Genomic DNA, 22143 nt, shown 5'->3' with positions numbered 1-22143 from the left:
GCTAAGAAAAATGACACTGGAATAAAAGGCAAAAAGAAAAAAACAGCTCTTGGTCTAATGGATATTATGTGTAAACTCTACTCTGTTTCATAAGCAATGGGATAAATCAAGCGGTCTTTGCCAGGAAGTGGCTCTTCTGGGAAGTTGCAGTCAGAGACAAAAGAAGAACTTTCACCCTGGGAACAGACTCTGTGAGGAGGTCTGAATCGGAGCACTGACTAAGGATCGTGATAAGCTTTTTGCAGTCTTACCTGGCACCTCATTTGGAGGTTTATGAGGTTACAGATGTTGGACCAGAATTTAGTCCATAAAATTAAGACTTCTGTCTGACAAGGCCAAATCTAAATTACTCCAGCAAGGACATTAAACTATGAAACAGTGCCCTAAACACTATCTATGGCAATCTAACCCACACTAAAAATCAACACAATTTTAAGCAAAGGTCTTCAGATACCAGCGTAATTCCGAAGTAAAAGAGAAGTTACCATGTGATAATGTTAAAACCAATTAAATGAGAATGGTCAAAATAATACAAAACAAGTTTCATTAGCAATACTGCTATTTTGTTTCATTTTCAGTTAGAAGAAATATTTCCAACTAAGATGAAATTTCAGTTAGAAAACATCATCAAAATATTTTATTTTTTTAAATATAACTTTAGTTGACATGGTGTGCATATTTATCGAGTACACTGTGACACTTCCACAGATGTATGCACATGTGCAGTGATTTGATCAAAATAATGGATTTCTCTGTCACCTCAGACACTCATCATTTCATGGTATTCACAACATCAGATGTCTCTGTAGTATCTTTTTGTTTAAAGTTTTATTTTACTTTCATTGGAAAGTTAGATATACACAGAGGAGGAGAGACAGAGAGGAAGATCTTCCATCTGCTGATTCATTCCCCAAATGGCTGCAAAGGTCAGACATGAGCTGTTCCAGGAGCCTCTTCCGGGTCTCCTGCATGTGTGCAGGGTCCCAAGGCTTTGGGCTGTCCTCAACTGCTTTCCCAGGCCACAAGTAGGGAGCTGGATGGGAAGTAGGGCTACCAGGAACGGAACTGGCACCCAAATTGGATACTGGCGCATGCAAGGCAACGACTTTAGCCTCTAGGCTACTGCTCTGGGCCCTTGAGTATCTTTCTTGAAATATTTGAAGAGACTCATCTGCAGAATTCAAAATATTTTACAGCAAGATAAGTGAAATTTATTCTCATGAGCTTTTCTAAGTCCACTCATATATGCATACATATTATACAAAAATGCTATTTCTTTTAGAAATATAATCCGTGTTATTTGTTTCAAACTGACAGAGATGAAAACAGACAGAAAGGCCTCCGATCCTTGAATCACTCCCCAGATGACCACAAAGATTGAGGCACTGACAGTAGCACAGAACCACCACCCAAGTCTCTCATGTGGGTGTCAGGGGCCCAAGCACTAGAGCCATCCTCCATTGCTGTCAGAAGTATCAGAAAGGAGTTATATGGGAAGCAGAGAAGCTGAGGTGAGAACTGGTACTCTGGCAGGAAAGGCTGGCATGATAGGCTGCTCCACAAGGCTGGCACCACACGTCCAAACGCCTACAAGAGGACTAAACCACAATGTAATATATATTCCCAATGAATAACATACTATTTTGACAAAACAAGTACTTTTCTTTGTTTACAACAAGCTGTTAACCACCAGGACAGTGACAAGAATAACAGCTTTTACATCAAGTCATGGTTAGGAAATTTTCTGTCAATAATATTGTATGGAGATTTTTTTTCACTGTATTAAATTCATTTTTGTAAAGGTCTGGATGGATGGAAGGCATTGGTCCTGCTTTAAAAAGAGATGTAATTGTTATTTAAGTAAACGACTTTGGACTTGCTCATCTTATTTTTCCCATCTTTCTCGTTTTCTCCCTTCGGATCACTGCTACTGCCTTTCTTGAATCCTAACAAATGCAATAAACACTTATGTTTACATCATCACATATCCAAATACCCTTAAATGAACAGCCCCCAAACAAAATCAACATCAAGAAAAGAAATTAACAACACCTAATACCTAATATTCCATGCTAACATTTAGAACTTCTCAGAGCACAAGAAAACTATGAAGGCTTTTGTATCACTGATGGAACGCTGGCTTCCTTCTCTGACATTCCAAAGTGCTTTACTTCTTTGGAGGACAGATCACATCATTATCCTTTAAGCCTTTTGAAAACCTTCAGAGTTTACAACCAAAAGACAGCTGGTGACCCAGCAGTGCCTGCTTGAACTGACTGAATCCTTACCCTGAATATCAGACAAAGGATGGGAAAACCCAAGCTGCAATTCCACAAATTCTTGGATTATGTTTGATGTCTGAGCTCTTCAATGACATCATTCTGAAAATGGATTTTCAATGTCTTTTCTTTCAGAGAATTTGAATGCGAAAATATTCACAGAACATAATGACTAAAAGATACCACAAAATATGCAACCCACGAAATGCCAAAACCTCCAAGAGCAACAGTTCGTTTCAGACCTACTCATTTCACAACAAAATAAAAACTGTTTATAGAGTAAATGAGCAAGTATTCTCATTCCACATAATTAAACTATAACTCAAATTTAACAATTTTATCTATAAAAGCAATTAGCCTCAGCAGAACGTGAAAACTATTTGGCCTGACAGATTACAAAATGTATCACAGGGAAGCATACAATTCAGTGTTTTAGTCACCATCTGAAGGATAAATATGTTTTGAAATTCCAACCAAAATATATTACTCACTCAAACAAAAAAATGAAAGATTAATCGCAGTTTCTCCTGAACTCTGTAACAAGATTAGTGGAACAAGTTTTAAGTATGTAAAATTCACTCAGCATTTCACTTCTTTACGATTTGGAAATGATCACTCAGTATTTCTCCTTCAGATGGTGCTATTTAGTTTGAAGGACAACTTGAATGACTGTGGACAATAACAGGAGAATAGAGAGGGTTCGGATTACATGAGGGAGGAAATGGTTCCTTACACTGTCAGGATATTTTGTTTCTGTCTAGACAGCTTTGAGAGAGGTCTCAGATCTGCAGTTATAGAATCACTCATGACCCTGCCCTCTGCTTTATTCCACCATGTACCACACAACAATGTAGACAGAATACAGTGATGGGGAGCGGGGACGAGGAGTGCTTGAAGCTTTCTGAAGGATTAGAAAAGACAAAAAAAAGAAAGGTTTATTTTCAAATTTTCAATTATTCTATTTACTGGAGCTAATGCCAAACACGATACACAACTATTTGATAGCTAATACCTAAGGTCCTTAAGCAATCAGAGCACACAGGCTAGAGCTGAGTCCTGGATATCCTCCAGGGCAGAAGCAGATTTGGGGAGCCCAGGAATCATGTGGAACAGCAGTCTAGGGATTCTTAGCAAAGGCTCTTTACAAACTGATCTGGGAGTATTCCAACGTGCAAACCCATTCACTATGAACCCAGTACTGCTCCTCTATTGTCAGACTCCACAATCCCTGCTTCACCCATATATTAAATTTCTCAATGCAGGATGAATGTCAATACTGGTAATGGCAGTTGTAGTTGATAGGATAAAAAAGAAAATGGAATTGTAGCTGAATGTACATGGAGATAGATGGGCTCCATGGTTAGAGGTCCTGGTTGGAAAGAAAAAAGGTGCAAAGAACTCAGCTGAATGAAAACAGCATCAGAAGCAGAGTACTTGGCAATGGAATACAGCAAGACAAACAGCCCATAAGTCAGTGATCACCGATCTGAGAGTTAAGGATGCTTGGTAATCAGAGAGCTGTTTTGCCACTATGTATGATGCATTGACCTTCGTCACTAGAATGAATTATACTTTAGGAGGTTTCCTTGTTTTGGCTTTAAATGAACAGCACTGCTAAGTAGCTGTCTCATGAAAGTGTTTGCATCCCAGAGGACAGACATCAAAAGGGAGAGAGTCTGGACTCAAGACATGCCCCCCAGTCACCCATTTGGACGATACCTGCACATGAAAGAAAGTATTGGTTGACCTTCGAGTGTACCTATCAGTATTAATGATTACTAACTCTATACTGAAAAGTGCAATGCTGAAAATACACTGGGTTTAAATGTAAGAACTGGCTTCCTTTCTGCTGAGGAAGAAACCCAGAGCCAAGGAACAGAAAAACTTAACAATGTACTACTCCTTCAGCAACTATTCTTACAGATAATGGCCTGCCTACCATACTACTACCTTGAACCTCCAGTATCAACAGGCTACATCATGACTTCTGCAGATATGAACTACTAAAAAAAAAAAAAAAAAGAAAGAAGCCAGGACCCTTGTCATAAAAACATCCAGAAGAGATGTTACTTATTCAGTGGACATATGTCCAATTGAGCCAGTGTTGCGAACACAGATTTTTGGAACATGGTTACTGTGGAAACCTGGATGGTGAACTTATTTGCATTTAAGCAGAACCATGGGGTTTGAGATTGCCTTTATACATATTTGTCTTGCAATTCCTACAGCAGAGAAAAAGGTTTTTTTTAAATGACATTAATTTTTCTGAAAATGGTATGACTAAATATTTTATAACTGCAAAAATTAACTTTGACACTCCAATGGTAATTAACATCATAAAAAATAAGATCAATTATTAATACAGGACTAACTACATGATAAACAATGTGTTAAGGATATTGTAATTAGGACAATGCTTTGGGGGACTTAAGATCTCCAAATGACTAGAATAAAGCAAAAACATAAACAGGTATAAAATTTTTCCCAAGATCACCAGTAATGTAACCTTTGGAGATAGAGCCAGAATCCAAGTCGGCTTCAGGAAATGTATGATTAAGCTTAAATCCCTACTACTCTTATAAAACTCAATTTTCCTTACTCTAAAAAGGAAAAAAAGTAAAGAGAACATAATGGTATAAGTGCTGGTTGCTCCACCTCCTATCCAGCTCCCAAATAATGAGCCTGGGAAAGCAGCCAAAGATAGCCCAAATATTTGGGCCTCTGCCAGCTGCCTGTGTCACCTGTAGGAAGCTCCTGGCTTTTGCCTGACTCAGCCCAGGCTGTAACAATCATTTGGGGAGTGAATCAATAGATGGAAGATTTCTTCTATTTTCCTTTCAAATCAATAAAGGCACAGATATTAAATATCTCCTTTCCCTTTCCTTCTACACTCCAACCTTTTCAGACCCATGGCTGTCTTCAGACACCTTTTCTCTGGTACACTTTACACCTGTTTTTCCCTTATCCTGTGATGTCCTTTCTCCACTATCCTAAGTATAAAACTTAGTTCTCTAAAAATCCTTCCCCTTGTCCTCCACATAGAAACAGTGTCCTTATCATGGCACATTTTTATCTCACAATTGCAGCTTCCATCACTCCTTCTTTGAGGACAAGGAACCTTCTAAATGTTTGCGGAAAACGTACCACATCTTCCAATTCCTTTACACATTTGCAAGTGCCTCTCTATTGATCGTATACCCAATGAGCAAAGTCTGCATATTTCACCCTCCATCCACAAATGTAGCAACCACGATGCTTTATGCTTAGCAACTCAACATGTATTTAAATTAACAGAAATTCCCACTATAGTGCTGCTTGTTTTGCATTGTTTTAAATGCAGATGTCATTGACAAAGTCCAACTCACTCAATTTTGCAAAATCATCAGTAAGTTGTATTGCTAGCACATACTTCATGATTTACAAAGACTTTTCCTACCCGTTAACACAGATCATTACAAAGAGCTCTCAAACTCCATTTTTCAGATAAGTTATTAAAACAAAAAATCATATTTTCTAACATTTGATTAATACTTGCTACATAGTGGCCAAAAAATGCTAAGCACATATTTGAATTATTTAATTCCCTGTATTGGAACAGAAGTACTTCTTTCAGGTGCTACAAATTAAGAACTTATACGCATCACAATATGATAACTAACATATGACAAGTTAACTTCAGGGTTTCTGCATCCTTGGTGAAATAACTCCAGAACAAAACCTGACTAGAGATGCCTCTTTCTAGTCAATGTCCTTAAATCCTTACAAACTACATCTCCGCCTTCTTCAGGCAGTAAGCATTTCCATCAACTTTTCACTGCAATTCCTCTCCCTCTTTTTGTTTCTTCTCTTTTTTTGCACCAACTTGGTCCATCTCATCTTTTTTTCCTCTTTTTTACCACATCCTATGAAGATACAACTGCATTATTTTCAGCTCTCATCTTATGGTTTGACAATTTCCATCCGTCCAGACACACACACAGCTGTTCTTTTTCACCTCCAGGCAAAATCTTGCCAATTTATTATCTCGAGTAAGTCTTTAATATATTTCCTCTCCTCTTGCCCCTAAGCCACTGCCTCTGGATTCATATAATCTCCTATTTGCAATGATTTAATTGGCTTTTTTGCCCCTCCATAATCTATCATCCACAGTTCAGGAACAAGCCTCATCACATGCATTAATCAAGCTAACCAAACTGTTGTTCAAAAATATCAATTCTTCAACTGATACATGAAGTCTTAAAAGAAAAAAAAAAATTGGCCCTCAGTCTTACCTCATCTCTTGTTCTTTCCTGGTCAGGACCTTGAACACTAGCCACATCAAACTGCGGATTCCCACAGACACAAACATCTTTCCATACTAATCCAGAGTGATCTCACTCTTTTTAATAATCAAGAGAATTCCAAAAGTGTTTTTGGAGAAATTACAATGTGATCAGCACTAATTCCGATGTACTGAAATGATCTTAGACTGCCTCCTCTTGTGTGTGGCTCCTCAGTCAGAAATCCATCTGAAACTTCACTGCTGAAAGCATAATGCTCATATCAGCACATCATCTAAGTCTATTGTGTCATTTTGTCACCTTGGTTGCTATCACTTCCTGTCTTCAACCTCTGCTTCAGTAACACTGTTATTCAGATCTCCTGTACCTTTTGGTGCCTTGCCTGAGAACACCCAAGCCTGCCAAAATCTTGGCCACATCTTAAAGCTAGTGGCACATGAATTGCCCAACCATTTCCTAACGTGTTAAGAGACCACTAATGCTGATCATCTTCCCCACAGGGTCTTGCCCAGACAAGGAACACTTAAAATTTCAAGACCCTTCAGAAAACCTTTGGTGTCTCTCCCTCTCTCCTTTCAAGAGGAACACAACCTCCCAGCCTTCTCCAGAGATGCTTTCCCAATCCCTCTTACTACATTCACATGGTCACTTTGTAAATGAATGTCTCTGTCTGCAACAGATTCCCAACTTTTTACTTCTGTACTAAGTTGAGTAAAGAACCCACTGAGCTTTCCCGGTAACATTGCCTGTTGCAAAACTGTATAGAACCTCAACAAACAACCAGGTTTGTGAGGCACTAGCTTATTAAACATGTTCTGAGAATTGCTAGTACTGCTGGCAAGTCACTGGTCATCCAAGCAAGAAATACAAGGATAATTTTTAAAGACTTTTTTTTTAGCTTACTACATGCAGTCAAAACTTATAAGAACCATCTGATTTAGCCCCCAAATTACACTACAGAGTAAATTTTATTAATCTCCCAATTTCACAGGAAGTAAAAAAATAAACTGAAGCTAAAGGGACGAAAAGTAACCCAGATACATTGAGGTATATTTCAGCTGATAAATACAGAACATAAACACTAAAAAGTGTTTCCAGATTTCTTCCATTTTTCATTGTTTGCCTTTGTGGAGCTTCTGTGAAGGCCAGTGGCTCTGAAATATAAGTAACAGGAATTTAAAGGTCAACTACTGCCGGAGGCTGTTCAGCTCAGAAGGATTTAACTGGCTTGGGGGTTAGAGAGCTCTCCAAATCCAAAAGTTTTTGGCAAGAAGAACTCCACGCCCAAGGACTTCAAGCCATTTGAGTACAGAATACACAGTGTATCAACCAATATAACCACAGGTTTCCCTCAGGTGGATGAGCTTTTGGACAGTTTTCTTTCTGGCTGGAGGCCCCTGACCTATCTTTTCCAAAAGCACCTGCTTTGGAAAACTTTCAGCAGTTCACTAACTTCTGGCCAGTTACACAATCCAGGAATGTCTCCAAGAACTCAGGAGTAATTTCACTAAACCGCAACCAAGAGAAGAAGCTTGGAACTTCGTCTGGTAGCAGAGGTCCAAACATTTGCTGCTTTCCCAGAACCTTAGCAGGGAGTCGGACTGGAAGCAGAACAACCAGGACCACAGCTGGCATCCTCTTCCCCTTTGGACCGACAGTGCTGCAAGTGCTGGTTTAATATGCTGCACAGCATGTGCTTCTTTCCCTTCAGCAGCATTCCAGAAGGAAGAAATCTGTTCGGCAATGGGACATGAGCCACCTATATCTCCAGGCTGCAACTCTGACCTTCAGCTCACTGACCTCATCAGTAACACCATTTGGAAGAACAGGCATTTCATAATCAACTTAGTAATTATGTCACATTGAATTCTATTCCTGTTGCATGCTTCCTTCCTCATACAGTGTCTACCAGAGAGCCTCAGTGAGCCAATCTTGAATCTGACTCCTCTTTCATGGTACTCCATCAGTAAGACCTACCAACAACAGTTTAAAATCCTCCCATGAGGCGACTGTGTCATACAGCAATTAAGTCACTGTTTAGGACTCTTGCATCTTACATTAGAGTACACTTTGGGTTTTTTTTTCTTATTTAGTTATGTTAACTGAAAAGTCAGACATACCGAGAGGAGGAGAAACAGAGAGGAAGATCCTCTGTCCACTGATTAACTCTGCAAGTGGCCTCAACGGCCAGAGCTGAGCTGATTCGAAAGCAGGAGCCAGCAGCTTCCTCTGGATCTCCCCTGTGGCTGCAGGTCCTAGGCTTCAGGACATCCTGGATTGCTTTCCCAAGGCACAGCAGGGAGCTGGATGGGAAGCAGGGCCGCTGAGATTAGAACCATCGCCCATATGGGATCCTGGTGCATTCAAGGCAAGGATTTCAGCTGCTAGGCTACCACGCCCTGGAGTACACCTTTTTAGTTTCGGCTCTTCTGCTTCAGCTCAGCTTTCTGCTAATGGATGTCCTAGGAGGCAATAGGTGACGATTCAAGTTCTTGAGTCTCTGCTACTCATGCAGAAGACCCAGAGTTCTAGGCTCTTGCTTTGACCTGCCTTAGCCATGACTGTTGTGGGCACTTCAGAAGTAAAAGGAAGATCTCTCTTTACCTCTTAAATAAAATGCAACTAACTGATTTTCTTCCCTAATCACTTCTTACACTGTTCTTGAACAAGCCAACACATGTCCAGTTTAACTTCTGCACTACTTTTACCTTCTCTTAAACACATTCAAAATCTTCAAAATACAATCTGAGAGAAGATGGACAACACAAACCAGAGAATTCTATGTTCCCTGCTTACGCCTTTCCATCGTCTCTCCCTGTACCAACAAGGAAGCCAGGTCCCTAATGTGCTGCTTCCTCTATGTTCTCCCCTCTCACACTTGAGCACTCTTGCGCCCTCCTCTCCAGACACTAAATTCTTCCTTTGGTCTTTGGACAGAGCAAGTTCCTTCTTCCTTAGAGCATTTGCCTGCCCCTTTGCCTGGAAGGCTCTCTCCCCACAATTCTCACATGACAAAATTCAATCTGTAATCAAACATCACTCAGCTACTAGGTCCTCCTCAATTTCCTTCTCCTCTTCATGCATTCATTTTCTGTGTTATCATGCTGTGGTTTATATTTTTTTAAATAGAATTTCAAACATAAAGAGGCTTATTTTGCAACTCTCACCAGAATGTTCACAGAATGAGACTTTCGCCTTCGACTCTGTAAGGGAATCTGGTTCATCGTGCAAGACTAAAGAAATAGTTGTTAAATGAAGGCATGCTTTTCAGTCTACAAAGAGGTTGCAAAAGATATTTTCTTCTTCTATAGCCAGCTGTTTTTTCAAAAAACATATTTATCAACTGGTCTTTCAGCTTTCTCATTGAAGGCCATATAATCTCTCTTCTTCAGCACAGACCCTCAACTCTCCACTGTATTTTCACTGCTGCCACCACGTTTAGCTGTCATCTCAAAGTATTCTACCTGTATTCCCTTCTCCCAACAAAAAGGAGAGAGAAAGCAATGAAACATTGTAAAGTTGAGAATTAGCATCACAACAAGGACTGTAATTCTAGGAAGAAAATGAATTCCCAAGATAAAGTCTATAAAACTAAAAAGAGAAAGTCTTAATATATACCCATACAGCGGGTTAAGGAAAAAAGAAAAAGTCAGACATCAAGTGCAGACTTTAAAAAGTACAGTGGCCTCCACGTTACTGCCATGGCCAGTTTACTAATATAAAGGTTGACCAGTCACTTCCCTTTTAAAACTCCTAGCAGGCTCTCCACTTGGAAATTAAGGTGTAAATTCCTTCAATTTAAAGCCTGAAAGTACATCTCTCACTGCCTCTTTGTATACATCACGTGCTTAAAGCAAAGCAAAATCATCCCATGTATTCAAGACACAGCACAAACACCACCTTCCCTTTCAAGGCTACGTAAAAACCCTTCAATCACAGTGTATTCCCAACAATCTCTCAACCACTGTCTCAAACACAGTTCGCATTATTGTGCTTTGCTTCTCATTGTGTTTGTAAGCATGTCTGACTTCACTACTCTATTAGGAATTAGATTTTTAATGGCAAGGGCTGTATCCATCCCACACATACCACTAAAATAGAATATGATCTTGGCGAATTTAATCTAAGACTTTTTTTTTATCTTTATTTAAGAATGTGTTAATAATGGTAATAACCACATGACATACACATTATCTACAGTGAGTATAAACACATCTTACACATGGTATACTGTGATAACAAATGATAATGTTCTTATTATTTTTGAATTATGCTTCTGCTTCCCACTATGTAGGATTTGGTCATTGGTTTGCTTTCAGACAGGGAAGAAGATCCACAATAAACAACATTTTTAGGAAAAAGGGAAGCTAAGCACATGCTAGGTTTCACAGAACCGTAAAAAGGCTGACTGATAATAAACGGCTGTTGAGTCAGGTAAATGTGTGGAATTTCATGAAATGGAGACAACACTCAAACTCTGCACTATACAAATGCAGCACTGAAGGGAGGGAGTAAGAGTGGAGACTGCGAGAAACCCGTGTTGGCTCCTTTATAGGAAACTTGTTTCATACAGAAACTTATCTAAATGATAAAAAGGGACACTTGACATGGATGAGCTTAATAATGCAAACATAATATTGGAAGGGATAATCGAGACTTGGGGCTCTGGATAGCTGGGGGAAGGAGGAGGGAAAAAAGAAAGTGTTTTCACCACTGCAAGGGGAAAAAAGAAGCTTGTGGAATTATACAGCTCCACTTTCCCTGTCAACCATCTGAACACACATAGAAGATGGCTGAAGGAGAGAATAAAAGCACATGTAAGTTTCTTGCAAAACCGTCATAGGCTCATTAACACTGGCTGATCTATTTCGTTCAGAACTGTGCAACTTGAAAAATGAATTCTAAAAATAAGGTCTGGATGTCTCTCTAAATGTAGAAGCCTAAAAGAAAAGTGCTTTATAAAATTTTGCTTTGGGACATTTGGCATACCAAAGCAGATGTAGGTCTATCTGCCATTGCTTAATGAACACAAATTCATCGTGTCACAATTTGCTCTGGGCAGGCAGTATTCTAAAATTAAGTGCTAGCTCCTACTTGCTACCCAGGACTGAGCCAAAATAATTGTCCAACACTAACAGAACAGATTTTCAATGTTTGAACCAAGTACAAGAAATGTATAACATGTGGGTTATTAAATTCCTGCAAGAGACAATGAACAGAAGAGAAGGGGTTGGAAGTCTCAAGAAGTGAGGAAGGATTCTTTGGGCAAGACAATCTGAAAGTTTGAGGTTTTATTGGGGGACCACTAGCTACTGTTGTGCCACTGTGAATACTCCAAAGTTAATTCCTGCCAGCAAGCTAACAACTTTGGTGCCAAGCATTAGTGGGCAATGGGAGGATTCTTATATATGAGGATTTGAAATCCCATCATTCTTCACACCAAAAATTTGCAACAACAGCAGAGACAGGGCAAATGACTGCAAAGGGCTTGGTCTTAACTGGATTTTCCAAGCGCAATTTTGCTGCTGTAGAGTTGTAGGTATCCTCGTTTAAAAAGTTAAGTTAGATGTTTGGGTGGTGAGGGAGAGCTGTCAGTATGACATACTCATGGGTGTCACAACTACTCTCCCTAATAGTAATCTACTCCAATAAATCTCATTTATTTAATATATTTGACAGGTAAAGTGACACAGAGAGAGATTTACCACACACTGATTCACTCCCCAAATAGTTTGCAAGAAAACCAGGTAACCAGAACCCCATCACTCTCCCAAGTGGATGACTGGGGCTCAAGCACGTGGGGTCATCCTCTGCTGCTATCCCAGATGAGCAGCCAGTGCTTGAACCATTTTGCTAATATGGAATGCTGCTATCTCAAACAGTGGTTTAATGTGCTGTACTGCAACTCCAGCTCAAAAAACAAAACAAAACAAAGCAAAACAAACAAAAAAAAAACTTTCCTTAATTCACTTGATTTTGTTATGCTTATAATCGTGACTGGAGCTTTGCTCTTCGTCCAGAAAATATAACAGATCAGGTTCTTGTACAGTTTTCCTGGAATACAGTTGTACCCATTCATTAATGCTTTGAAACTGTGACCACAATGCTAAATGCTCACAACAGACTGTGTGGCCTGCAGAGCGGAGAGCATTGGTTATCTGCTTTTGAAAGAAATTATTGCTCTCTGACCTCCTTTTGGAAGTCAAGAACAGTTACACCCTTATACTTTTTACTTGCTATTATATTCAGTGGGTCTTAGCCTGTGGTGACCACAGTATCCTCACAGGTTTCCTTCGTTTCAGATGCTGCTTAAAGTCTGACCAGAAATGTATTTTCATCAGCGTTTGAGCACAATGGAAATGAGAAGTCTTTCTGCCAAAATCACACTCACCCCCAAAGAATACTCTGTGGAGAATTTCTAAGAATTTGAGCAGTTAAGAAAAGGCTGCCGAGTGAATGGAGTCCAGAAACTCTAGGAAATTACAACAAGGGCCAGATGTTCCTCAGTGAAAAATGATGTTCCTTTCTCTGCCTCCTCAATCTTGTTCTTTGCAAATATTTTTCAAGCACAGTATCTCAGCCTTGACTGTGGTATGGTGAGCAAGCATTTTGGGAAGAACCCCTAATTAAATATTTCTAAACACAGATATTACCCATTCATTTGTCTAGAAGTTACACTGCAACACTGTTTAAATTAAAAAATTCCACAGTGACATCCGTAGATTTTCTTGGATGTCTAATTGCTAACAAAAAGAAATGAATATACCAAATAGCAGAAATTTCTAGAGTTGACCTACAGAAAGTCCTGAAAAGTATTAAATACAGAAGAGAACAAGTTGCTTGGGTGTTAGATTATAACAGCATAAAAGAGCAAAGAATTTCATCTCCATGATGTTGCAGGCTTTTAAATGGTCATATTTTAATTTAGTTAGCCATCTTATTTTATTAAATTCAAAGAATTTCTACCTACTTTATGCACATATAATTGACTTTGTTATTGTTGTCAATAACACAAATGAACTCCTGCCTTTAAAATTTATTATTTACAGGCCCGGTGTGGTAGCCTAGTGGCTGACATCCTCACTTTGCATGCACTGGGATCCACTGGGCGTCTAATTCTAGTGGCCCCGCTTCCCATCCAGCTCTCTGCTTGTGTCCTGGAAAAGCAATGGATGGGGCCCGGCGGCGTGGCCTAGCAGTTCAAGTCCTCACCTTGAGCGCCCTGGTATCCCATATGGGCACCGGTTCTAATCCCAGCAGCTCCACTTCCCATCCAACTCTCTGCTTGTGTCCTGGAAAAGCAATGGATGGGGCCCGGCACAGTGGCCTAGCAGTTAAAGTCCTCGCCTTGAGCGCCCCTGGATCCCATATGGGCGCCGGTTCTAATCCCAGAAGCTCCACTTCCCATCCAGCTCCCTGCTTGTGGCCTGGGAAAGCAGTCGATGATGGCCCAATGCATTGGGACACTGCACCCGTGTGGGAGACCTGGAAGAGGTTCCTGGTTCCTGGCTTCGGATCGGCACGCACCCGCCCGTTGCGGCTCACTTGGGGAGTGAATCATCGGACAGAAGATCTTCCTCTCTGTCTTTCCTCCTCTCTGTATATCTGACTTTGTAATAAAAATAAATCTTTAAAAAAAAAAAGCAATGGATGAGAGCCCAAGGCCTTGGGACCCTGCACCCACGTGGGAGACATGGAGGAAAGTTCCTGGCTTCGGATCGGCACGGCGCCGGCTACTGTGGTCACTTGAGAAGTTAACCAACAGATGGAAGATCTTCCTCTCTGTCTCTCCCCCTTTCTGAATATCTGACTTTGCAATACAAATAAATAAATCTTAAAAAAAAAGGGATCTCTTTTCCTTATAAAATTAGCTTGCCACACTCATTTTGCTACAGGGAGGCTGCCTTTGCGGATCTCAAGTTCCACACAGCAGTGAAGAGGAACTAGGATGCGCTGCAAAAAATACAAAGAACAGGAAAGACTGAGGAATGCTTTCTCTGGGTTATCACTTCCTCACTTGTGTGCTCCTAGAATTCTGCAGATTGCTCAAATTACAGAAAAATGTCAGTTTTCTTGTCTGTTTCTTCCCACGACTGATACTTACTCCTGACCCTGTCGCTGGTTCCTGTATAGGTACCGAGAACCTAACCGCCATCTGACCTTTGCAGGGCATTCCACAATGTGTGCTGAATGTTTGAGAAATGCATGACTTTGAATACAAAGGCGCATAACACTTTAAAACTTCATTACCACTACCATTATTACATTTCTTTTCCCAATTGCATCCTGATTTTCTTGACTTCTTTAATCCTACTTGGATTTTGCCTCTATGATTCAACACCAGGATTTGCAAAGCATTTTGAGAACCAGGAGCTTTCAATGAAAGCAAACAGTTCAGTAAATGAATCACAAAATGTCATAAGAAAATGTAAATAAACTATAATTGAAGAAAACCACTTCATTGAGGTTAAGACCCTCCCGCCCCCAAGCATGCTAGTAAATTAGCAGCACAGCCAAGACCTCACTTCTTAAAAGCAGGACTGTCCTTCACTTAGTCCACAGAGATGACCCTTGGAAAGGGGAATGCACAGGCTTAAACAATATGTAAGACCATAGGAGCAAATTGATGAGAGAAATGCAGACACAGTTGAAAGTGGGAAGTAACAGAGAGGGAGAATAAGATTCTCAATCAACAATCACTACGCCTTAAAATCAGTCTCACTGATTGTTCTAACTTCCATGAATCTGATTCTCATCTCTCAGTATGTTTTTTAAGTTTTATTTATTTGAAAGTCAGAGTTGTGTGTGGTGGGGGGATTACGGGAAGGGAGAAAGACACAGAACGAACAGGTGCATGAGGGATTTGCCATCCACTGGTTCATTCCCCAAGTGCCTTCAATAACTAAGGTTGGATCTGAGGAAAACAAGGCGTCAGTGGGTGGCAGCAATTCAAGGACTTGATCACTGTCTGCCTCTTGCTAGGTCCTTATCAATAAGTTGTAAAGGAAGCAGCCCTGGCTGATGTAGATTTGGGAAGTGAACCCCAAGGGATGAAATATTTATTATTTGACTCTGTATGGCTTTCAAATAAAATGAAATGCTTTAGAATACACTTAACATAGGAAAATAATAATTGATCTAACAAACAAAGTAAAATTGGGGACTGGAGAGTAAGGGAGACAGTGAGACAACGGTCACAAGGAATAACTCTTCAACTATGAAACGATTTTGCTTTCTGAATTGCTCCATTTTCACATCCTTGTGATGACCCTTAAGATGTTGCAGTACAAGGACATTTGATTTCTTAGCAGTAAAGGGATTTTATACATTCAGAGGATTAGTAGCAGGAATAAAATTTGATTTGATACTGTGGGCACTAAAATATTTCCTTAAACCACTTTTCCTTACTAATTAAATGTGTGAAAGTATTTGTAGCTTTATAAGCAAGTTGCAAAGAAAACAAAAGATCCTATGACATTGTTGAACAAAAAAAAAGTAGGATAAGAGGAAAAACAGAAGTTGAACTAAAAAAAATTTCATCTTTCTAAGATCCCCGAAGAGGTACATTCAGGCAGAAGCAACTCTGCATTACTCAGGAGAACTCTAACACCAAAGTGTGCACCATGAATTTTCAATAAGATGCAGGACAGGATCATATAAACAGCCATCTTGATTTCCTAGGTTCTGTGTTTAGATCCCTCTTGAGTGGTTCAAGCAAAACATATTTATACATAGAAATAAGCAAGTAATGAAAGTATCACCTAAAATAGTAAGACACTTTTCTTAACTAATGGGAACACTCCAATTATTCTTTGAAATTGTACACAGAAGACTAACCCACTTCATTCTGATGTCGCCAGTGTTCCACACAGTCTACCAAATATAAAGATGCATTTCCTTTTTCATGGCATGGATCATCCTCTGCCTTCCCAAGACCTCTCATAAAACAATACAACTGAACTAAGTCGCACATGTATCATCTGTAGCTCGGCTTCTTTATTACCTTCCGTCAACACATAGCTGCATTTCATCAGGAATTTGATTTGAAAAATATATATATATATATATATGTAATTGCAAAGGAGTGAATGAGCCTTATGGGGGAATAATAAAAGATAAAAAATGTATTAAAATTTCAAAAATGGTTATTCCATTCCCTAGTGCATTAAAAAGCCAAACTAAATTCTTTTATTGTACTAAATTAAATTGGAAAATTTTACCCACCCTGCTGCCAACCATGTGATGGCACATTCTGCCCAATTTCATTATTATCTAGCATTACTCTCAGTGTCTGCTTTTCACAAAATGATCTCCCGGCCTTCCAGACTGTACACAGCACTCAAACTGGAAAGTACATTAGTGGTTTACTTTTTGTAAATTTGCTCTAATTATCAAGATTTCTATAAAAATGTAACCAAGATATTCTGTAGAATAGAATCATGTGTCAGTGTCTCCAGCAGCAACCTGAAGAAACAGAACTTTTAGTTATCTTTATTAAGTTAGAGTATTTATACATCTACCTTTCCAATAAATCAATTTAGCATTAAAGATATGGAGACAAATATACTTAAAAAGGAACAATGAAAGTATGCACTTAGCCTATAGCATCTATAGGGGATTCATTCTAGAACTCTAGCAGATACCCAATTGGGTAGTAAAATGAGTACTATTAGCATGAGCCCACACACTCATCTACTTTAAATCATCTCTAGGTTACTTATTGCACTTACTGCACGGTAAATGCTCTGTAAATAGCTGACTTACTATATTGTATAGAAAATAATAACAAGAAAAAAATTGGTGCAGTTCAATGTAGATGTTGTTTTCTTTCCAAATAGTTTACAATCTGCAATTGGTTGAACCCACAGATTTAAGACGCCTAGACCAAGAAAAATCTACCAAATTTTAAATTTAATCAGATTTCATGTTTGTTCCGATTTCGTTGCAGTTTTAACCCCAAAATAACTGCAGGAAGCTGGCATAGTTCCCTCAATGGCTATTCAGTTTTACAGTGTTCAGCCCCTAAAACCCCAACAAGTGGGTCCTTGTTCTTATATAGAGTCATTCAACAGATGGCATCCTTTCTGGGCATATCCTAACAAAAACTGTAGCTCAGTCATGGACAATCGAACTCCTTCAACCTGCATTGGGAGGGAGAAACAAGGGACTGAGAGGTGGAAAGCTGCTGTCATCATTGAGAACTAGCTTGGAGAGGAGAAAAATGTAGCAACTTCAGGTTTTTCAGCCTCTACATAAAGCTTAGCATCTGTTGCTTTTGCTAAAAGCATGATTCATTTCTGTTTTAGGGTTTAAGAGAGGAAAAAAAAAACAAAAAACACTCTCTCCTAGTCACTCTCCAGAAAATAGGGGTGGGGGCAAGAGACTTTTACAAAAACAACAACAAAAAAAAATATGTTGTGAAGTTAGTATGAAGATTTAGTGGTCGCCAGTCTTTACAGACAAAGGCAGTAGACATGCCCTGAGGCTTGTGCTTATTGCTCTGGGGTTTCTCATAACCAAACAGGAGATGAAAAGGGTGCAAAGTTGCTTTCAGAAGTGCCACAGGGAAAATGACTTTGACACTGAAGAGAAATCGAAAAAATTTAAAGGGAAGGGAAAGTCAAGGATTTTTTGAAATGTGCTGAGGGCATTTCTTGATAAGCACAATAGGAATATCTCTAAATTTTTCAAATTTTTATAATTAATATAGAACAAAAATTACTATAAAATTATCACCAATATTTGAATAAGCTTCATTCATTTTGAGCATGATCTGTATTTGCTTTAGACTAATAATGGAAGAAAAGGTGTATTTCACTTCTGTTTCTAACAGTGTGCATGTCAAACACCTTGCTGGAAGTGACTATGTAGACAAAGTAGACACAACCGTTATGTAACATCTTTGCAGAGGCATGATCATGTTAGAAAATAAAGGAACATTTTCAGGCCAAAATAATGTGTAAAAGCAAGCCAACATTCACAGTAAGACCAAAATAAAACCAAATGTGGAAAAAAAATTTTTAAAAAGCTGACAAAGGAAGGAAAGAGCAGAGAAGGAGAGCAGAGAAAGGAAAGAAATTGTGTCACTACTCTAGGTTGATATTAAAAAAAAAAAAAAAGGGCCAGCAAATAGCCCCATGTCTGCACTCCACAGTGAGCAGCTGCCATGCCACACGAGCTGTCTGCCTGCTGGGCGCAAAAAGCTTGGCCCTGTCCTGGGTCATGACACTAACCAGTACGGGAGAGAACAGAGTCTGACGGTAGATTCTGTTGGGGAATGTCAGCCCACCCCTGTGGAACTCCAATTCTGCTGGCTTGCTTAAGAGCTGGGGATGGTGACAGGCTAAGCTAGGAATGACCATGGACCCCTCCAATACTCATGGGTACTCGGGTGGGGAATAGGCCAGGCGGGCCCAGGATACAGCACCCATAGGCACACCCAAGAATAGGGTGTACGGTGGGCCAGGCCACAACACCCACCAACTCATACAAAGGCTGAGATGGAGAGGGAAGACCATGCCAGGTAAGGGCATAATACCCACTGGCACATGTGAGATCTGGGTCTGGGAGTGGGCCTGGTGGGGCAACCTGGGAAACTTCGCTGGTGGGCCATAGCTCCCACTGGTGAACATGTGATTCAGGTCTGGGTGTTGATTAGGCCAGGTATCAGCAAATGTGTTGATTGGTTCTTGAGGGTGTTGGACCGGCCAGGACCAGACCAACCTTAGCTCTCTGGCATCTGGGGAAGCCAGGTACGAGTGCAAGTCACGCTGCGCTAGGCTATCACACCTACTGCTTTGCATGAGTCAGGGAAGGGAGCAGACAGCCTAGGCTGCAGCACCCATCAACAAGTGTTAGGACTGGGAGTAGGCTCAACTGGGACCTATCAGACTACAGCATCTGATGGCTGGGAATGAGCCTAGCTGGCGAGTTATAGGACGCCCCAGCTAGGTTGTGGTTCCCACAGGTGAATGTGAGAACCAGAATGGGGTAGCAATCTGGGATGAACATGACAGCAGTGGTCCTTGGCATGGGTGTGGCTGGGTCTGGGGTAAGCCAGACTGGGCAAGACTGCAGTTGCCAACTTGTGCTCTTGAGAGCCAGGGTGAGTGTAGGACAGACTGGGCTAGGTCTTGGCTCCCACCGAGCCATGCAAGATCTGTGTCTGGACATGGCTCAGGTGTAGCTGGGTTGTAGCACCCAAAAGTAAAAAACAGAATGGGTATGGACCGGTTGGGAAAGGCACTATTCCTGCCAAGACAGAAGATGGACTAAACCAGTCTAGGCCAAGGACCCACTGCTGTGTGTGACACCTGCACTGGGAGGAGACTTGACAGAGGCACTAGGGGAACTACTTGGTCAGAATGCAGTCCCTGCAGGTAAATTCAAGAACCAAGGCTGGGAGCAACCTAGAGTAGGCCAAGTTATGATACCCACAAGCATACGTGTGGATGAGGCATGGGGGCAGGCCAGGATAGACAAGTTCATAACGTCCACTGGCAGATTTGAGAACCAGGATAGGATGCAGGATAGGCTACGTCAGGTCACAACACCAGTCAGTTCACATTCAAGGTAGAACTAGGGGTTGGTTGTGCTGGACTGGGGGTCGGTACCCACCAACTTGAGCTGGAACTGGGGGTAAGCCAGGCTGGGCCAGGTTACAGCACCTGCTGGCAACTGCCCAGTTGAGGCAGGCTATGCCAGACTGGGCCACAGTATCCACCAGCATATGTGAGACCAAGGGTGGGTGGTGGTATGAGCCTGGTAGGGGGGCTATGGAAGCTCTACTGTTGGTCCACTGCTCCCACTGGTGAGTGTGAGTACCAGAACCAGGGACAAACTAGGCCGGGCAGCATTACAATACCTGTTGGCCTCCATGTGAGCTGGGTCGGGGGAGAGCCAGTCTGAGCTAACTGTATGCACTGGTGCAGGCATGGTTGGGCTTTGCTGCAGCAACAGCTGGCAAATGTTGGGATGGGGGCAAGTCCTGTCAGGCAAGACTGCACAACTACTTGACAAGTGCAAGACCCAGGTCTGGGGTGGGCCTGTTAGAAAAACTGTGGGCACTTCTCTGATGGGCTGCAACTTGCACTGGTGAACATGAGAACCAGGGCTGGAGGAGGGTCTGGCTAGACAGGCGGTGGCAACCACCAGCATGAATGTGGGCTAGATAGTGGGGTTGGTTGGGCTGAGCTAAATTTTAATGCCCATTGATGTATAGGAAAGGAAAGCTGAATGGGATGTGGGACAGACTGAACCAGTTTGCTGCACACACAGGAAAGCACAGGAAATAGGGCTGGGGGTGAGCCAGGTGGGAGTCACAGGGAGTCACTCTGACAAAGCTGCAGTTTCCGCTGGTGTATGTGAGGGCCGAGTGTGTGGAGGGCAGGATTGGGCTGCGTCACAGCATACACTGGTCTATGTAAGACACAGGGTTGGAGACAGAACTACAACTACCAGAGTGTGTGTAGGCTGACATGGGTAACAGACTGAGCTGGATCCTCTACTGATAAGCACACACAGGAATCGGGTCTGGGATTGCCTGATGAGGTTTCTGTGGGGATCCTCCCAGTTGAACTGCTGGATTCAGAACTCTAACCATAGGAAGAATCGAAGCACCTGTGATCTGACTATAGCGTGCATGTGTCAGAACTGGACCTCCTACTTCCAATGAAACTGCTTACTATATCTTGACAATAGGATGCTGGATTATCTGCCATTGTCCATGCCACATATGACTGTGTATGAATAACTATACTATAGTAATGATATAGGGACTATATACTATATTAATAATATAGGGGAATTGGGGAGGGGATAAAGTAAATCCCAGGACCTATGGAACTGTATCATAACATGATAATACTAAACAGAAGTACAATTAAAAAAAAAAAAAGAACTGAACCTGCTAAGTAGCTAAGATGAAGCAGTGGATGGCTGCCCTATGTAACAAAGTAGAGCTCAAATGAAGAGAATAAAAAATATTAGTACGCACTCAAAAACCTAAACATACATTGATAAAATATGCTCAGAAACCCTATTGCAAAGAAAACAATTCTACTCAATTCTGTAGTTTCAAAATAATCACAAATCTCAGAAGATTTTATTTTTATTGGTCTGTTCTAAAAGCTCATTTTAAAATGATATGAAAGACCCAACATGTGCTAAGGCTAGTGGCTAAATGCTTGTCTTGCATATGCCAAGATCCCATATGGGTGCCAATTCATGTCCAGGCTATTCTGCTTCTCTTCCAGCTCCCTGCTGGTGGCCTGGGAAAGCATATGGACCAAAGTCTTGTGACCCTGCATCCACAAGGGAGATCCAGAAGAAGCTGCTGGTTCCTGGCTTTAGATCGGTTCAGCTCCAGCTGTTGCGGCCACTTGGGGAGTGAACCAGCTGATGGAAGAGCTTTCCGTATTTCATCCTCTCTGTATTTCATTGCCTTTCCAATAAGAGATAATCTTTAAAATAACAAAAAATTTAAAAATGAACAAAACTGTCAGCACTAGATGTAAAAAGGAAGATCAAAATTTGCAACTTAATAGGTATCAGAACTTACCGAACTGTAGTTACCAAGAGAATAT

At 40.9% G+C, this 22143-nt stretch overlaps 1 protein-coding gene across 3 annotated transcripts in view; it reads right to left on the bottom strand.

Moving 5' to 3' along the window:
• PRKG1 (protein kinase cGMP-dependent 1) overlaps positions 1 to 22143 on the bottom strand; it is a 1159635-nt gene that overhangs the window by 174858 nt on the left and 962634 nt on the right. The window lies entirely within an intron of this gene.

Source organism: Ochotona princeps, chromosome 13 (genome assembly GCF_030435755.1).
Source record: "Ochotona princeps isolate mOchPri1 chromosome 13, mOchPri1.hap1, whole genome shotgun sequence".
In the NCBI taxonomy this organism is placed as follows: Eukaryota; Metazoa; Chordata; class Mammalia; order Lagomorpha; family Ochotonidae; genus Ochotona; species Ochotona princeps.
Note: the sequence above shows the minus strand (reverse complement) of the source record. Positions and strands in the feature narration are given on the sequence as shown.